We start from the raw sequence: 18,525 nt of genomic DNA, 5'->3' as shown, positions 1-18,525 counted from the left end.
GATATCCCAAGTAACTGGGGAAAGAAGTAGTATTTTAACCATGGTTTTCAGCGAACTTCTTTGGTCTTTTGCTCAAGAACAGAGGTTTTGGGGTCCCTGGGTGGCTCAGGTGGTTGACTGTCCAACTTCAGATCAGGTCATGATCTCACGGTTTTTGAGTTTGAGCCCTGCGTCTGTCTCTGTGCTGACAACTCAGAGCCTGGAGCCTACTTCGGGTTCTGTCTTCCTCTCACTCTGCCCCTCCCCTGCTCACACTCTCTCAAATATAAATATTAAAGAAATTAAAAACAAAAGAGAATTAAAAAGTTTTCTGTAAATAGTGGAAAGAATCATGTTTTCTGGTAAGGAACTTACATTTGGTGTTTATTTGTCTTCTATTGTTTGTAAAGCATACCTTTAAATCTATTTTTCATGATAAACTGATAACTTATTAATCAAAGTATTGGGATTTTATAATTAAAGTGAAATTCTGCTACACAAAAAAAGTGTGAACACACATGTGTTCTATCCAGTGATTCAGTTATTCTTAACTAAAATTACTCTGCCATATTTAACATAGGACTTAGCGTAGATTTTTTTTTCCCTAAGTTTTACTTAGATAAATAATTTCTATACCCAATGTGGGGCTTGAACTCATCAGAGCAAAAGTCACATGCTCTTCTGACTGACCTAGCCAGGAGCCCCACTGACATAGATTTTTAACGTCCAAAATACTATTTTTTTAAACAATAACAATTATTATTATTACTAACAACCACAAAAGGCCGCACCTCTAAATCCAGGTATTTTTAATGGAAATACAAAGGATGAAGTAGTCATCATAATAGGAAGCTATTTTGGGATCAGGCCCGAAGCCATCGGCTATAACTGATTAAATCAAACAGAGGGTCAAAACCAAGATATCTCAATCAAGGCTGGCAAACTAGACAGGGCCCATGGGCTAACTTTCTGTATTTAAGTGGCTGAAAAGTAACCAGTAGAAAATATTTTATGATATGTAAAAAAAACTGAATCAAATGCAAATTTCACACAACCATGCCTATGAGCTTACACAGTGTCTAGATGTACTTTCACACTGTGATGGCAAAGTTAAGTAGCTGCAACAGAGACTTCTCAAGAGTTTTTGACTGTAACCTCAATAGTAAGTTTTACATGGAGCACTGTATATTCGCAGACACATAGCTGTAAAGCTTCCCCAGACAGTATTCACACCGCTACAATGTGCTCTACTGTGTTCTGTTCAATTCTATTTCACTTAAACCATATTTATAATGATTCCGATTCTGACCCACTAATGATAGCTACTCATAGTTTAAAAAAAATTAATTTGGGTTTGTTTTCTCAATCCTGGTTATGTAATAAATCACTTAGGAAGCTCTTGAAAAAATACTAGGCCAGTCAAATCAAAATCTCTGGGCACCTGGTATCACTCTTCAAAAACAGCAAGCAAATTAACAGCCCCTCTGGCTGACGATGAGGAGCCTGGGCTGAACACTAATCCCCTTGCTATTCAAAGCAGGGGTCTTCAGACGAGCGGCATCAACACCTGGCAGTTTCCTAGCAACTCATAATCTCAGGACCCAACCCAGACCTACTAAATCAGATTCTACTTTTTAACAAGATCCCCAGATAATGACATGCCTGTTGAAGTGTGAGAAGCACGGATCTAAACCAAGAAACAGTTTTTGATTAAGCACTGCAGCATTAGATTATGCTCTCCTCTTTGGGAAAGGAAAATTGCGTATTTGCCTCCGGTTATTATTGAATTTGGACCGGCAAGGGCAAAATGTGAAAGGGCAGAAATAAAATGTGCCCAGAGAGAAAAGCTGTTTCATGTGTGGGAGTTTCTACCTGCAGAAGGCCATCCCACTCCAAAAAAGAGGGGGAGTGGAGCTGGAATCCAAGACTGTAACGTGAGTGACCTTGATGTGCCAAGCCCAACCAGACCTCCAAGTGGGGTCCAAGCATATGGCAGCCTTGCCCTCCTCCCCTCCCGCTGCTGCAGCCAGACCCATTATACAGTTTCTCTAATCCAACCTTTGCACCTAGGCCAGAGCCAGACTGGCTTCTAGGAATCAGAGGACAGGCTCTGCTACCGTCCACTTGATCAGAAACATCCGTGTTTTAGAAACCAAAGCTCTCTGGTGCGTTTCATCCCAGTAAGAGCAAAGGAGGAGGTTCTGAGTTTGCTCTGGTTGCCGAATAGGAGGCTTCCCAGGGACACAGTGAGTCACAGAGGAGCCACGGAGGGGTGAGGTCTCCAGCAACCTACACAAACTCCTTGGCAACTGGAACCTTGGGTGGAAAGTTTTCCCTCTGTAATTTCCTCAGGCTTCTTCCACAGTTTCAACTATTTGTGTTCTCACAGCATTTCCAAATGCTGGTTTTACCCTCCGCTGACCTGAGCAACTCTATTTGGTATCGTTAACTTTTTAAGTGCTGGTAAGAGACCACAACATTGAGTTTAGATTTTGCTTTGTTCCATTTTTGGTGGGGGAGAGAGGATGTAAAGCAGAGGTACTAGATTTAGAAGCATGTATTGATAGAAATTTCATCAAATATCACAAGGTCTAGGCATGAGTATCAGAAGACACCTTTTTCTTCACTTCGTCCTTCCCCCGACAAATACCAACAGTAAGAAAACAAACAAACCAAAAACAGACCTAATGACCACATGTTCATTGACCACATGTTAACCTCTCTAGAGAAGCCTTCACAACTTGGATGTTATTGCTCTCAGTCCCCACCAGGGAGAGAGAACTCTTCCTAGGGCAGGGGTTCTCAAAGGGTGGTACCAGGAGAAGCCACTTCACTTGGGAACTTGACAGAAATGCACATTCTCGGGCCTTACCCCTACCAAAACTACTAAATCATAAGTGCTGGGGCTGGGGCCCAGCCCTCCAGGTGGTTCTGAAGCATGCTAAAATTTGAGGACCTCGGTTCTAGGGAATAACTAAATTCACACCAGCTACAAATTAAACTGATCTCAAAGATAGGTTGATCAGTTTCAGAAAACAGCTAGTTACTAACCTACCCTATCGTGTAAAAAAAAAAAAAAAAAAAAAAGTTGAGTTTATGAAACAGGATTCTGAGCATAGATAAAGACTAACTTTTTATGGCCACCATTGGACATTTCCAGTAAGGGCTTAAAAAGTTGTATGGGCAGGTCATCTTTTGTTGATGATGTACTCGGACGGACATGAATCTGTCAAAAGGAAAAGAACACACTGCTCTCATTTTGCCACTGAATTATAACTTCCAGTCAATAAACTAGACAAATTAACGTCTACCTGGAACGAATTAAAATACCTTTAAGCAAGGTGAAGTTGACCTATCAAGATTCACTTACCACGAACAAACCTCTGTTCCCATTAGTGCTTTAAAAGGTAAATTAACACACATACAAAGACACATGTAGTGCCTAAGGTATGTTTACCCAGTGAATCATAAACTATGGGTTAGCAGGGATTTCTGAACAAAGCAAACTCCAAGTTGCTACCCAATCCTCTGGGACAGCTGTAGTTCCTAGAGGAGCCCAAGCCCAACATCTATGTAGGCTCCAAGTAGAAACATCTTGAGATCACACTAATGTATATTAAGGGTTGCCAAACAATAACAAAGGGATTAGAGGCAAATGATTTTTCATTTAGAAAAATTTTTTAAAAAGGTTAAATTTTGGGTAATATTTTTATAACAACCCACATGGTTTACTGGAAGCAGAAAAAGAAAATTCCAAGTGGAGAAAATTTGTTTCTGCTTAAAATTTACATAACATGCATTTATTCATGCATTAATCTGTTACTTATTCTTTCTTCTCTCCTCTTCACACTTTGAGGTCTCTTTGCTTAAGGGATGGATAGTCATCATTAGTGAGGAGTGCTCTGACTTCTAATTATTGATTACCAAGAAAACACAAAAGTTGTGGTTATTTACAAACTGTGTGACCTTGGTAAGTTATTTCATTTTTTTAAAAAATATAATGTTTTATTTTATTTTAATGTTTATTTATTTTGAAAAAGAACACTTGTGCACAAATGGCAGAGGAGCAAAGAGAGACGGAGAGACGGAGAATCCCAAGCAGTCTCCATGCTGACACAGCACAGAACCTGATGCAGGGCTTGATGTTGTGAACCATAAGATCATGACCTGAGCCAAGATCAAGAGTCAGATGCTGAATCGACTGAGCCACCCAGATGTCTGCCCCTTGAACAAGCTGTTTTAGCTCTCAAGAGCCTGTAATCATTTCTGCAACAAAATTATACTTCTTTTATACGGTTCTTGATAGTAGATATCCTATACATTCTACCAATAGAATTTTCTCTTAATAAGGGGGAACACAGTGGAGAAACACACCAGACATTTATTTGGGTACTTTATTTTGCTTTGCAAACTAAATATCAACATGCCAAACTTCTTTGTTTATTCCAGATATCCTTTCAATTCAGAATGTCCAAAGAGAAGTTATTCCCCCATCCAACAAAGCCTCTTTTTTTTTTTTTTTTTTTAAATCAGGGCTTCCCAGCCACATTATTCCTATTAATCACACTAATCTTATCTTTTGCTTTCTTTATAACCTAACAAGTCCAAAGAACATCACAGAGCTACTGTTTCTTTATTTGTAACTTCTCCCTTACCCTCCCTGTCCCCTTGCCTCATTCTCTTGTGTTTGGACCAATGCAATAGTCTTGTATCTTTTTCTGGGCTTTCAGTATCTTTTCCTAGTCAGTCTTTTTTTTTTTTTTTTATTTTTTTTCAACGTTTATTTTTGGGACAGAGAGAGACAGAGCATGAACGGGCGAGGGGCAGAGAGAGAGGGAGACACAGAATCGGAAACAGGCTCCAGGCTCTGAGCCATCAGCCTAGAGCCTGACGCCGGGCTCGAACTCGCGGACCGCGAGATCGTGACCTGGCTGAAGTCGGACGCTTAACCGACTGCGCCACCCAGGCGCCCCATCCTAGTCAGTCTTAAAAGTGTAGTGAATGATCAGACAACCCTCAGCACTATCCTGCCTGGATTGGATTCCTAGCTCCACCCTTTCATTGTTATATGAACTCAGGCAAGTTATTTCAACAGAAATAGCTCCCATTTTTTCACCTGGAGAATGGATGTGACAAAATTATCTTACTTTTCTTTTAATTAAGTGATATAATTGATATACAATACTTAGAGTACGCAGTTCAGAACAAGCACTGTATAAATGTTAGTTTATTCTTTTATTCATTGGCCAATTAATCTGACTAAATCGTATTTGATCATGGCATTGCCTACTCTGGAAAAATCCAGAACAGTTTCCCAGAGCCAATAAGTTATATTCTAGGGGCACCTGACTGGCTGAGTCAGTAGAACATGTGACCCTTGCTCTTGGGTTTTGAAGTTCAAGCCCTACATTGCGTGTAGAGATTACCTAAAAATAAAATCTTTAAAAAAAATTGGGGGCGCCTGGGAGGCTCAGTTGATTAAGCATCTGACTTGGGCTCAGGTCATGATCTTGCAGTTTGTGGGTTTAAGTCTCGCATAGGGCTCCATGCTGACAGATCAGGGCCTGGAGCGTGCTTCACATTCTGTGTCCTCTCTCTCTGCCGCTCCCCAACTTGCACTGTGTGTGTGTGTCTCTCTCTCTTAAAAAATGAATAAACATTAAAAAAACTAAAGGAAAAAAGTTAGATACTAGAGCAGAATGTTCATAAATGGCTGGTAATTTTATTGGAAAACAGGTATTCTAGATATTCCTTAATGTCTTTACCTGAAGCAACTATGTCAACTAACACAGAAAGGAAAGCTAATATTTGTACGCTAATACAAGGAAGAAAAACACTTGCAATCCAACCTGGAGGACTCATGTGTTTTAAGATAGCCTCTCTGTTTCTTACTGGTACTGTGTCATCTTTGCCCCTAATCCACCATTGCTTAAATTTCTGAATGTCGCCATTCTAAACACCCTCGTTTCTTCTCCCATCACAACCTTATAGGTGGTTGGTTGTATTCCACCTAGTTCCAAACAATCTGAGAATGCTTACAAAATGTTTATAGCGGGGCATCTGGATGGCTCAGTTGGTTGAGCATCTTACTTGGGCTCAGGTCATGATCTCACTTTTCATGAGTTCCAGCCCCATATCCGGCTCTCTGCTGTGAGCACAGAGCCCACTTCCAATCCTGTCTCCCTCTCTCTCTGCCCCTTCCCCACTCATTCTCTCCCTCTCTCAAAAACAAACATTAAAAAAAATGTTTATAGCAAATTAAAACAAAATAAAATAAAAGCGTTTAGGGCAGGAGAAAATATAACACTCTGTTATATAAAATTTAAGTTTTCAAATGTACCCCAATGAGCCCTCTTAAGATCTGCAATAGTCAATCTATTGCATTGATCTATCTATAAATTAAGCAGGCAAATGACACCTTGGGTGGAAGCTGAAATTAAGTTAGTTCATGATATCTCAAAACGAACAGTAAATTGATGATGTATTCAGATACTAAAAATTATTCTAAAAGGTGAATTCCATTGCTCTACTAAAATTGGAGAATGGTCCAGGGCAGGGGAAGAAGCAGACACTTTACCTCCAAAATGAACTTTGTAGTTATTCAAAATAAAACGAAATGTCTTTGAATAAATGTTGAAATAGTGGGAAGGACTGCAGCTATTTTAAAATTATCTTCCAGAGGGTTCACAGAAATGTAGGTATGTGGAAAACCAACATCTCAGTTTTACAGAAATAAAATACACAATGAGACTCAAAACAGATTAGCTGAGACCTAGAACACAGGATTATTTTTCAAGAAAGTGGAACAAATTTACTTCTCAGTATAAAAAAGAAAGTGAACAATATCCTTGCCACTTGGATGTAATAAAAACATTATGAGGAACAGAGAAAAACTGTTTCAAATGTTCACTTATGGGTGGGTTGATCACACGTCCTGTTTTGCCCTAGACAGTCTAGGTTTATTATCTGTTGCCCTGGTGTGATTGTTTGTAGCGCCCCCTTTACTTCCTTAAAGTGTCTTGGTTTAAATAAATTTTATATTCACCCTATGTGTGTAAAATTAGATGAACATTTTACATGTTGATTAAAATGTTTATTTTCCTGATTTGCAAAAGTAGATCTCTAACTCCAACTATCTGCTTCAGAAGGAAACAAACCAATATAACTTTCCAAACAGGTAATGCTCCTCGGAGGTGTGAGGGCTTCTCGACTTCTTCGTTTTACCATTTAATGTTAAATCTGTGTGGATTTGTAAATTCCTGTGTCTGGTAGGAATTATCATTTAGTTCTTTCCATTTCTTAAACCACCTGTACAAGGCTGCTGGGAAGGGCTTGCACTGCTGAGACCATTGGGCTAAACAGAAACGCTCTGAGGTAGAAATTAAGGGGAGTGTATCAATCTCATACAAGTTCCCTTTACAAACCCTAGAAAGATCAATATATTGATAGGTCACAAGACAAGTGTAAAGATGAATTAAACCCTTAGGTTAATTTTCCTGATCCAATTCTCCAATTTTCCATGCAAATGTCTTTCTAAATCCTTGTAACTTTAAGATCTTTCTCATTCATGAGTCATCTAGAAGAGCAATAGACATTTCTAGGAGGTTACAGGGAGGGGTCTGACAGGCAAGAAGAAGGGTCCAATATTTCATTGTTATATTGACAGTTTGCATATATTGGGGGAGCCTACCCATGGCTCTTTAGACAGATGTCTCCAGAAGCAGGTCTAGTTTGTGCCAAGTCCTTTCTCTTGCATGAAATCGCATTAGAAAACTATTAAAATGGACAATAAAGATAGGATTTTTTTTTTTAATCATGGTCTCAAGCTAACTTAGGGGAACACCATCCTCACTTTTCTCTCAAACTTCGCATACACTTTAATGAATAATGTAGTTGATTGTAAGAGATGACATGTGAGAATATTCTTTTTAAAAGTTGTACACATGGAAGGCATTATAATGGTTAAAAATTCACATGTCTGGGGTGTCTTGGGTGGCTCAGTCGGTTGAGCTTCCGACTTCGGCTCAGGTCATGATCTCTCAGTTCATGAGTTCGAGCCCCGTGTAGGGCTCTGTGCTGACAGCTCAGAGCCTGGAGCCTGCTCCAGATTCTGTGTCTCCCTCTCTCTCTCTCTGTGCCCCTCCTCTGCTCATTCTCAGTCTCTCTCTCAAAAATAAATATCAAAAAAATTTTTTAAAAAAATTCACGTGTCTGAGTCATCCAGGTTTCTTAGGGTGTTTGACCCCAAAATAGTACCGTGTTGAGAGCTGAAGTGAAACCAGATCAGTAGAGGGGATGTTTACCATCCTGTTCTCAAAGGAGGTGGGTAGGAGGTGTGGCAAATGTTGTTGCAAGGCTCATTTACTTCTCCCTCCAGAAACTTGTTTTGGCAGTCGGGTGAGCTAGCCAACTTCTTCTGAAGACAGTACGGTGGGGGAAGGGTTTGGTAAGGAGTAAATACTTGTTCTTATTGACCTGGCTTTTTTTTCCTTCTTTGCACAGCAATTTCACATTGACCAGGGCTATACTTGTCTTTTCTTATTTGAGTTCAACATTTATGCTTCAAAGATTCTGAACTTCTTGCTTGTGAAGCCCAAAGAGGCAAATGAAAGGGAAGTCAAAAAAAAAAAAAAAAAAAAAAAAGAGAGAGAGGGAGGGAGAGAAATGAAGGTAGAACAGAAAGAAAGCTAGAAAAGCAAAGAAATAGAGACTGAGTAGAAATTTCTATCAGGTAAAGGACTTCATAGTTTTGGATTTCAGTTTCCTCTTCTGTAACACAGTGATAATCAAGTAAAAAGGTTTTAGGAAAGTTAGGAGGATTCTATAAGATAAAGTGTATAAAGGACATGAAGCAGTGCCTAGCATATCGTTGGTGACCAAGATTATTATTCTTATGGTATTATTAACAAGAGACTTGGTAGTGTAAGGAATAATTTGTAAAAGTCACATTTGCATCCATCTTTAGACAAAGACACACCATTTTCTTCCTTTTTTTTTTTCTTCTTATGAGAAATAAATCATAATCCCTACCCTTCCTGATATGTATGGTAGAGGTGATCTGATTCTTACCACTGGTCACCATCTTTGGTGCTCATGACCCAAGTATACAGTGAATATGTACAGACCTACTTCCTCTTGACCCCAGCTATGAAGCTATGATTCTTGTGTGGCCATAGGCCTTTTATCACCCTTAGTTTACATTTCAATAAAAATGACATGATTCATTAAATAACTCAGGGCCTTTTGCAATGGAAATAATTAGAAAGTAGTCAGAGATCCTCATGGGTTGCAACTGAGCTCACTGAAGAATCATGCCCTGGGTCTCAAGGGTTATTTGGTGCCAAGCCTGAACAGCTGCCACTTGGGTTCTGGAGTCAGCTGGTTTGACTTTGGATGGCGTAAGAGGCAATAGAAAAAGATAGATCATAAAAGGCCTTCAGAAATCCTTTTCAATTATAGGTGTGGTATTTTCAAAATTATCCTGTTTTCAGTGAGCTCGGCTCCACCCAGAGGAGAGAAAAATCCGTATGTAGCCAAAGAGAAGTGACTTAGTTAAAGCCCTGCATATAAAAACACAGAAGGAAGGCTGGGAAGGAAGCTGAGACCTCTAGCTTTACCCTGGGGTGTAGTGTTTATATGAAGCAGGAAATCATCTAGTTATAAGCTCAGCCAGCAAACTCCAAGATATGTATTTGAAGAATACCAAGTCCTCCCTCACAGCGAATCTCTGAGGCATCCTCTGTGGTTTCTTGAATTCCTCCTCCTACCCCAGCTGAGAGACATTCTATCCCTCATTTGGTTATAATCTTAGTCAAAATCTAGCAACTGAAATGGACTTAAGTGGTATCCAGGGCATTCTGTCAAAGAAAAGAATTAGTAATTGAGAATATAATTTTCATATAACCAAATACCTAAAAAAACCACTATGTGCCAGGAGGTCAAGAAACACCTATTTTCCTGTACTGTCTTTTGGAACCCCGTGGGTAGATACATCCTTGTATACATCTTGCAAAAGGGAACAGCTGTAATGCCACAAGACTCTTATAGAAGAGAATAAATCATAGAAAACTGGAAGTGAAAATGACATCCAAAGTTTAGTTCAGCAGTTCTTATTGCTAGCTGTATTTAGAATCACCTGAGGAATTATGCAAAACACCAATACCAAGCCCTACTCTCCAAGAAATTCTGAGTTAATAGTTCTAGGTTGAGACCTGGGCTCGAATAATCTGCCTATCAAAGATAAGGATAAACCTATTAATAAACGTATACCTAAGGCATTTTATTAATTGATACATTAATAAATGATAAACATAAATTAAAACTTTTCTAGAAAGTTGAAACAAGAGCAAATATTTGGAGATACAATCTGGATTTGCTCCTTTTAGTGTTCTCAGCACCCAATTTTCTGACGTGTTGGGGGGTGTTCTCCGTACCACCAATTATCTGGGCACACAAGCTGGGTATCAACTCCATTCTGACACTTTACCCAGAAGTAGGGTCAGATTGCACAGGTTAAGGATTCAGCCCCACAGGACTACACCCCTCTCCCACCCCACTTCCCACGCCAGTAGCAAGCCCAGGTTAACCTGTGCTTCTGACCCACAGGCTGTAAAACAGAGGTTCTCACAACCTCCTCCTTCCTTGGGTTCGATTAATTGGTTAGTTTAGAGAGGCTCACAGAACTCGGAGAAACATTTTACTTACTATAGAAGGATACAATTCAGGAACAGCCAGGTAGAAGAGATGCAAAGAGCAAGGCAGGTGGAAAGGGCAGAGACCGTCCAGGCCCTCTCCGGGTGTCCCTCAGATCCCCAGCTGTTCACCAATCCGAAAGCTTTCTGAACCGCGTCCTTGCGCGATTTTTATGGAGACTTCACTACACGGACGTGATTGCCTAAATCACTGGCCATTGGCCACGGACTCAACCCCAAGGCCCTCTCTCTTCCCCGGAGGTTCAGGGGCGGGACTGAAAACTTCCAACCCTCGAAACACGTGATTGGTTCTCCCAGCAACCAGCCTTTCCCCTCACCTTTAGGTGAGGTCAAAAAGTCACGTCATTAACATAACAAGAGACACCTTTGTTGATTTTATCCCTTAGGGAATTCCGAGGGTTTTTGGGAGCTCTGTGCCACAAATGGGAACGAAGACGGAATATATATTTCTTATTAAGGGGCGCCTGGGTGGCTCAGTTGGTTGGTCCAAGTCTTGATTTTGGCTCAGGTCATGATCTTATGGTTCCTGGGTTTCAGCCTCGTGTGGGGTCCATGCTGCTGTGTGGAAACTGCTTGGGATTCTCTCTCTCTCTCTCTCTCTCTCCCCCTCTCCCTCTGCCCCTCCCATGCGTGTGCGCTCTCTCTCTCTCTCTCTCAAAATAAATAAACATTAAAAAAAATCACAACATCACACTTCTATACCTCACTTTGGTAAATCACACATTCAACAAAAAAATAAATAAATAAATAAAAATTGAGGACTGGCTCATAGGTAAACTCTGAAGATGCCATTAAAAAATTAATGGTGGTAGGGCACTGGGGTGGCTCAGCTGAGTCTCAGACTCTTGGTTTAGGCTCAGGTCATGATTTCAGGGTTCATGAGTTCAAGCCCCATGTTGGGCTCTATACTGAAAGTGAGGAGCCTGCTTGGGATTTCTTGCTCCTTCTCTCTCTGTCCCTGCCCAGTTTGCTCTCTCTCTCAAAAGATAAATAAATAAGCAAACATTTAAAAAATTAAAAAATAAAAACTTTTTAAAATTTTAAAGATACATCCCTGAGAAGGAGGGGGGATGGAGGGAGGGGCTAGCTGGCTCAGTCAGTAAACCTGCAACTCTTTTTTTTTTTAATGTTTATTTTTGAGAGAGAGAGCGAGAGAGAGAGAGCATGAATGGAGAAAAGGCAGAGAGATGGAGACACAGAATCCAAAACAGGCTCTAGGCTCTGACCTGTCACACCAGAGTCTGACGCAGGGCTTGAACTCAGGAACTGTGAGATCATGACCTGAGCCGAACGAAGTCGGATGCTTAAAGGACAGAGCCACTCAGGTGTCCCAGTAAGCCTGTGACTCTTGATATGTGAGCTGTAAATTTGAGCCCCGTGTTGGGTGTAGAGATTACTTTAAAAAAAAACCTTTAAAAAAAATAAAATTCAAATTCAAACATGTCCCCCAATCTTTCCCCCAATTTTTTGATACTCTTACCTTCAAGAAGCAGAGCCTAAGCTTTGCGCAGTGCCAGTATTGTAGCCAATGAAGTTTATCTGAGGTGCGATTTTTGCTAAAAGAGGTCAAGCTTAATTTCCCTCCCCTTGAATGTGGGCTGGATTTAGTGACTTGCTGCTAACCAATAAAATGAAGCAGAAAGGGTAGTGTGGGACTTCAGAGACTGAGTCTTCAAAAGGCACTGTTGGCCGCTCTTCCTCATCACTTGCTCTAGGGAAAACAGCTGACGTACCGTGTGAGCCCTGCAAAGGCCACATTGTGATGAACTGAGGCCTTCTGCCACTAGCAATCTGAGTGAGCCATCTAGGAAGTAGATCCTCTAGACCTGGTCAAGCTATCAGATGACTTCTCATGAGGTTGTAGTCCTGGCCGACAGCATGCCGGCAACTTCATGAGATCCCTTGATTTAGAAGCTCCTAGCTAAGCCCCTCCTAAATTCCTGACCCTCAGAAATTGTGTGAGGTAATGGGTGCTGTTTTAAGATGCTAAGCTTTTGTACAAGACAACTATAGACAATGAAAATAGTAATACATGATCCTTTGCCTCTACAAGTTTGCCTCCAGCTGAAGAAGTAGGTTACAGCACCGGAAACATAACAAACTATGGAAGCCTCCAGACGTCCTGTCATACGAAAAGGATGGCCGAGTAGTGGAACTCCAGATGATGTCCACATCATGGTCTTTGCAAATTGAGCGCACTGAAGCTAAGTAATTTAGAGCCTGTGTGGCAGGACAGATTAGGTGGATAGAAGCAGAGATAGGGAGACAGAGTGACAGACAGATGGGTAGAAAGTTATACTTTGGAAATCCTCCTCAGTGTTGTGAGATGTCAGGGGAAACCAATGATGGAACTAATACGTCAACTTCGATCTTTATGTAGCTTATTGAGATTGCATGTAACACCCTACTAAAGCAGACGGTTAATCAGCCAGACTAATAAAAAAATTCAGTTAAGGGTGCCTGGGTGGCTCCGTCGGTTGAGCCTCCGACTTCAGCTCAGGTCATGATCTCACAGCTTGTGGGTTCGAGCCCCATGTTGGGCTCGGGGATGACAGCTCAGAGCCTGGAGCCTGCTTCGGATTCTGTGTCTCCCTCTCTTTCTGCCCCTCCCCTGCTCATGCTCTGTCTCTGTCTCTCTCTCTCTGAAAAATAAACAAATATTAAAAAAAAAAAATTCAGTTAAGTAGTTGATAAACCATTGTGCAAGCTTACTTCTCCGGGTGTTAACTCTAACGCTGTTCTTGCCATTTGTAATTGCTGTATATTGTGTTTTTCTTAAACTGTACCAGCATTATGTCTTCAATCTCCATTTGTATGAAATGATTCAGCCCCTGCCAAAGTTGACTGGATTAGAGGTTGACAACCCAATTCAAACTGGAACCTGAGATACATTTGCAGGAATTAAGAATTGGGACTTGGATGAGGTACTCTCTGACATGGAGGATAGGCTGGTATATGTTTTCAACCACATTTTCTTCCATTTCAATCCAGGAAGCACAGAAATCTAGTCGGGAGAGAAAGAAAAAGAAATAGAGAAGAGTTCTAGAGGTAATCAGTAATTGTATAATAAATTGCCAATTTCTCCTTATCACTGAAACTGGTTACGGGTGGATCTTTTCTGCAACCAAAAGATTCCAGCTATTACACTCTTCACGTTTTACAGTTTAGATTATTAACATTAAAAATGATCTGAACTTTGTCCATTACATATTATAATAAGGTCCCAATGGCAAAACATCTATTCTTTTGCACTTTAAATGATTTTTTTTCCAAATTGAAAAACTTCCCAGAGAAATGGTACAAGTAAAAGAATTTATAAACAACATCTGTCTAGCTCATGTTATTGCTTATTTGTGTAAAAATTTGTCTTATTACTCACACAAGATTTTTTTTTCTTTTTTTCTTTTTTTTTTTTTTTACCCTTTGGAAAAGAATAATCTATGATTTCCTGTAAGTAGAAGAGCCAGGGAATTTTTTAAATTCTGATCTAAGTTGTTTCTTCACTTTTATTTTTTTAATTTCTTTTTAACGTTTATTTATTTATTTTGAGAGAGAGAGAGAGAGAGGCAGAGCAAAAGGAAGAGAGAGAATCCCAAGCAGGCTAAGCTGTCAGCCCTGAACCGGACGTAGGGCTTGATCCCAAAAACCATGATATGAGATCACGACCTGAGCTGAGATCAAGAATCGGACGCTTAACTGAATGAGCCACTCCATTGCTCCATTTCACTTTTAATTATAATACCTACTTTGGACCATCCAGCAAGAAAAATTTGACTTGGTGTGAAGGTTTAGAATAATTTTTATTTAAAAATGTTTCATGGGGCGCCTGGGTGGCTCAGTCGGTTAAGCGTCTGACTTCAGCTCAGGTCACGATCTCGCGGTCCGCGAGTTTGAGCCCCGCGTCGGGCTCTGGGCTGATGGCTCAGAGCCTGGACCCTGCTTCGGATTCTGTGTCTCCCTCTCTCTGCCCCTCCCCCGTTCATGCTGTGTCTCTCTCTGTCTCAAAAATAAATAAAAACGTTAAAAAAAAATTAAAAATGTTTCAGTAGCAACAACAGGTCAGTTTAAGTTGAAAGGACTGTCATACTGCCATAAGTCATTGAAGAGATATAAAGAAGTTAGTACGATAAACCTAAAAAGTGTTTGAAAAACTATAATAAGTCCTGTAAAAAAGGGGGGGTATTATTATCATAATTAACTCAGCAGGAACATTTTTATTTTAATGTATATGATTAATTGGATGGATACCAGCGAAGACTAAGAAATACAGCAATACCTCCCTCTATTTACTTTTCCAACAGTATTTGGATGATTCTGAATTCAAGAGCAGTGAGGTCTTTTCATCACAGGCTTTTTTTCTTTTGTTTCTGGGGAAGAAAAATATCTGGTTTAGGAGTGACCATCTAGTGTAAGAGATTGTTTTTCAGAATTTTTCAACTCATCTTTGGGGCATTGACCTCAGGTCTGAAAATTGCAAAATCTTTCCTCTTGCAGCTAGTTCTTTGGAGTACTCTTTCACATGTCTGATATCTACCCTTAGGCTATCTGTTCTGGCACAGAAGATTTATCTTTTTATCTCAGGGAATGTTTAAGGATTGTAAATATGTATGAGAGTATCAAAATCACTGTGCTAATTTTCAGAAAAACTCTAAGTTCTCATTTCAGCTTCCGTCTCTCCAGAATCTTTTTCATAACCTGGTATTGATGGTTCCTTATGGTAGCCGGTGTTTGATTTTATTTGCTTATTTCTCCCTCATTTTTTGTTCCTTAGAAATGTTGACAGGACCGACAAAATCCAAAACAAAGACATTAGCTTTGAAAGTGTTTGATTCCTATCTGGAACTGGAGGTAGAGTGGTAAGAGTTGGCATGAAGTAATGTACGGGGACTGTGGGAGGACTCGCTGTGGGTGAGTTAAAATGATAATGTCAGAGGGGCACCTGGGTGGTTTAGTGCTGACAGCATGGAGTCTGCTTGGGATTCTGTCTCCCTCTCTCTCTGCTCCTCCCCTGCTCGCTCTCTCTCTCTCTCTCTCAAAAATAAGTAAATAAACATTTTTAAAAATATTTTTTAAAATGATAAGGTAGGACAGAGAGAGGGCAACCGGGTGGCTGGGATGGGAAGAGCAACATGTGCCTGAAAACATGCCTGGATAAGGGTTGGTCCCTTGAGATGGTGTGACTGTGGAACCACTCTCCATGTGATGAGGCTGTTGGTGTTCTCCTGTATATGCTCCTTCATGGTACATAGCTCAACACGTTTCCTAGAAAGGGCCATCTGACTGAGTTCTGGCCAATGAACCTGTAGCTCTGATCACACGTTCCATGAAAGCTTCTGCTCTCTCTTTCCCAGGCTACCTGCTAAGAATGAAGGATTCTGAGGGTCTAAAATACGATACTAATGCAGGACAGAAGGAGCCAGGATGCCTGAATCATTGTGTGGATGAGAGTTATGTTGCAATTTGCACAAGAAAGAAAATTATGTTAAGCCACTGAAAGTTGATGTTTGTTTATTATAGTCGCTAGTACTAATTATTCTAATATCTTTTTGTTTCTGAACTTGGGTTTGATGTTGTCACAGTAAGAGAATAAAGAAAAGAATAAAGAAGCAGCAAAATATTGCTCAGAGAAGGATATTCGGTGGTGGGGAGTGGAGGGGAAGAGCAGGAGAAAACAGATGGTATTGGGCACAGAAGGCCACCTGAGATAGAAAACATTTCATGGATGTACTGATCTCATTTTAGAACTGAGCAGGACACCTCTAAATGGGCCTCAATTTGTGTAAAAGTAAACTGACATATTTTGACAACTATAATTAAAAGCATATGTATACACATTATGCAACTATAAATGAAGCACAATAAATTGATTGAAAATATTAAATAGGAAAAAATCAGAGATCAAATATCAAGTTCTTTTTTTTTTTAATGTTTATTTTTGAGAAAGAACACAAGCAGGGGAGGGGAAGAGAGAAAGGGAGATACAGAATCTGAAGCAGGCTCCAGACTCTGAGCTGTCAGCACAGAGCCTGATGCGGGGCTCAAACTCATCAACTGTGAGATCATGACCTGAGTCGAAGTCAGATGCTTAACTGACTGAGTCACCCAGGCGCCCCTCAAGTTCTTAAACATATAAAACAGGATTTAAAAAATGAAGTATGCTTCATGTACTTCAAAATATCAGGGAGAGAAAGAGGCCGAAAGCCCTGACCTTCCTGACTGGAGGGCGCTGTGAGGAAGGGCACTGTGTGTGGATAATATGTGGACTGTGTGTAATTAAATATGAAGCATGCTGGGCTTGGGATTCCAGAGAAAGTGGCAGGACAGGATGAGTTTTTCCCTTTGCTTTTTAGTACTCAAATATAGTGACTTAAATGTTAGTTTCTATGCAACAAAAGAAATATTTAGTGATCAGATCTGGAACAGTTATTTGAAGTTTCCAAACATCTGAAGAGTAAAAATTTAAAGCTACACTTTCCTTTGAAATATAGCATAGTTTTGGGTTTTTTCCTGAAACGTGGAGTAAATCCAGAAGTCTGAGATAATACCCCTAATGTTCGCTTTTCAGTGAATAATTCATTTGTGACCATCAAATATATGTTATTGTCTTTAAAATATGCTAACATTGTGGCACCCATTGATTGGGATGAAAGCACTCCTTTGTTCCTTCTGTAAACTGCCAGCGACAGACCTTTCCTGTGACTTGGGGCTTCCTTTCTCCCCCTTTCTTTTCTATGCCCAAATTAGAGATTTCCTCAGGCTGGGAGGGAAGTCTAAGAGTTTATGAATAGAGATCTCACAGACTCTAGCACCCACAGCTTCAGTGGTTCTGAGGCTCATGGTGGTCACTGTGAATCAATCACTATTTTCACCTAATATCATCTGTGAAGCAGATTATAAAATCGCATCAAAGCACATCAGTCATTTCCACCAGGAACAGAGTGCCCAAGGTCCTGAGACTGAAAATATCACCAGCCAGGGATGGGGGAAGGATAATCAGGCAGAACACAAAGGATTTTTAGTGAAAATACTCTGTATAATTTTATAATGATGGATTATGTCATTATGGATTTGTCTAAACCCATAGAATTATAACACCAAGAGTGAACCCTAAGGTAAAGTTTGGACATTGGGTGATTATGATGGGTCAATGTAGGCTCAATTGTAAAAAATGTACCATTCTGGTGAGTGATGTAGCCTATGCACTTGTAGAGGCAGAAGGTATATAGGAAGTCTCTACTTGCCTCTCAGTTTTGTTGTAAACCTAAAACTCTAAAAAAATTATTGTAAAAAAAAAATCTCGCTAACAATAATTGTTTCACTAGAAGTTGACTGGGCAAAAACAAATAGGTGTCTTAAAAACTACCTGTGCTATGGGCACCTGGGTGGCTCAGTCAGTTAAGCGTCTAACTTCAGCTTAGATCTTGATCTCATGGTTCATGAGTTTGAGCCCCATGTCGACTCTGTGCTGACAGCTCAGACCCTGGAGCCTGCTTCGGATTCTGTGTCTCCCTCTCTCTCTTCCCTCCCCTGCTCGTGCTCTGTCTCTCTCTCTCTCAAAAGTAAATAAACATTAAAAAAAAAAGAAAAAAACAAAAAAAACTACCTGTGCTAAAATCAGGGCTTAAATAACTTCCACCAAAGTGTATATTTTTTTCCAAAGGTAACACACGTCCTTTGTAGAAAACTTGAAAAATACAGAAAAGCCAAAGAAGAAATCAAGCATCTCTGAACACAATTAATAAGTTGTTATATATATATATATATTTGTGTATATTTGTGTGTGATGTGTATTCATGTGAAGATAAATATAATTATAATGTATATGCTATATATT

The sequence above is a fragment of the Lynx canadensis genome, chromosome A1, assembly GCF_007474595.2.
Source record: "Lynx canadensis isolate LIC74 chromosome A1, mLynCan4.pri.v2, whole genome shotgun sequence".
Lineage (NCBI taxonomy): Eukaryota > Metazoa > Chordata > Mammalia > Carnivora > Felidae > Lynx > Lynx canadensis.
This window is presented reverse-complemented; position numbering follows the sequence as displayed.